General features: G+C 29.8%; 1 protein-coding gene across 1 annotated transcript in view; it reads right to left on the reverse strand.

Annotated features, from left to right (window-relative positions):
* Positions 1-1,789, reverse strand: part of LOC119585716 — a gene marked incomplete at its 3' end in the record, with an annotated part of 123,925 nt that overhangs the window by 58,252 nt on the left and 63,884 nt on the right.

Consider the following 1,789-nt stretch of genomic DNA (forward strand, 5'->3'; position numbering starts at 1 on the left):
CAATTTCTAAATCTTGTTTTTTGTCTTCAAAGAACACACTACCTTACTGCACGCCAAATAAATAATTAAACACTTCACCACTACTACTTTTTTGAGAGTACAAAAAATAATCCTACTAATGTAATACTCTGTATATGATTTTGTTACAATATGTAGTCTAATTATAGAAGAAATTAATAATAAAGGGATAATATTTTTTTCATTTTCTTTTCTTTTCAAAAATACACAGTAAAGAGAAAATACAATCTACAAAAAGCATAGCTCTCCTTTATTTTTTTTTCTTTGTAAAAAATATGCAATACTACTTTCATAGCAATTCCTATATATAGTGCAATGTTATTTGCATAAACTATAGTAGCAGGAAACTCTAGAAACAAAAAATTTAATTCAGTATGTGGATATTATTTCCTTTGATACATTTTTAATTTAAAATTCCAGACATTTAATTAAAAGTTCTTCTAATACTGCAAAGTTTTTTTTTTTAACTAATGAAAAAAGAACTCCACCCTGATTAACTTTAACAACCTGGTTAACAGATTTTCTGAAGCCAACTCAGAAGGGCCTTGGAATTATGCAAGATTTAAGCATATTCTACGTAACATAACATCTAACATGACTAATAGATATATAAATAAATATTATCTATGCAAGTTAACAATGTACAGTATTTTCTTTCAACTGTAAACAAGAAGACTGGTAGTGCAAGAATGCTGTTTTACGTGGTTAAGCAAGGGCCACATCAGAGGCTCATGCTTGGGAACCTATTTTTTAACTCTGGCTCCAAATTACACTATAGTGCTTTCTAAAGAACCATCAATGAGTTATAAAATAAGCCCACTGAAATGTCAGCAAACACACAAAATTACTGCATTTACCTGAAGGTATGTTTTGTACAAAACTTCCTAGAAGTAAAAAAAAACATCTCAGACGGTTACTTGTAATCTATTCTGTCTAGCTAGCACTCTATACTCTGAAATTATCATTTAGTACTTGATAAGATATATAAATCATATTGCAATGAAAAACTTTTTTTTTATTAGATACCAAAATAAACTATACAGGGCAAAACTACAATTAATGCATCAGGGCCTAATTATTTCACCAGGATTTTAAGCTACAGGATATCTGCAGTAGAATAAATTATGCAACAGAATACTTGTATTTTAGTAGAAAACCCTAGTTAACAGTATTTAGTGGTTTCACTAAGAAAAAATTCTAATCGATATGGCAAAGAAATGCCCTGCTTATAATGAATGGGAGGGCAGGAATTGGAAGCAATACAATTTTTAAAAAAAAGAGAGAGAAAAAAATAACAAATTCAAGCTTTTGTATTGTGAATTACTAAAGTTTCCTTCATGTCTCTCTTTATACTGTTCAGAAAATTGCTAACACTGTTGTGGAATTTTTCATCATCCTTTGGACAAATTCAGATGAATTGGACAACAAACTGAACAGGATTTTGGTCCGAAGTTCCCAGGAAGAACAAAAAATTGGGGCTCTGCAAATAATGTTTACTTTTCTGTAGAAAAGCTCTCTAATAAGGTAAGGATGTCTACTATGATTCAAATATTAAGATAATTCAATCAATAGAACTGTATAAGCCTAGAGTCATTGACTTTCAAGATGCACTACTTCAAAGATTTTGTTTCAGATACTTACACTTGTCTGTTTATATTATCATATATTTTTTTATTCATTATTTCTTTGTAGGAACCCAATCTCAAATGAGTATCACTTACAATTTTGGCATACCCATGAGCTACAAAAACAGGGCAGACAGACACATATG

This window comes from Penaeus monodon, chromosome 20 (genome assembly GCF_015228065.2).
Source record: "Penaeus monodon isolate SGIC_2016 chromosome 20, NSTDA_Pmon_1, whole genome shotgun sequence".
In the NCBI taxonomy this organism is placed as follows: domain Eukaryota; kingdom Metazoa; phylum Arthropoda; class Malacostraca; order Decapoda; family Penaeidae; genus Penaeus; species Penaeus monodon.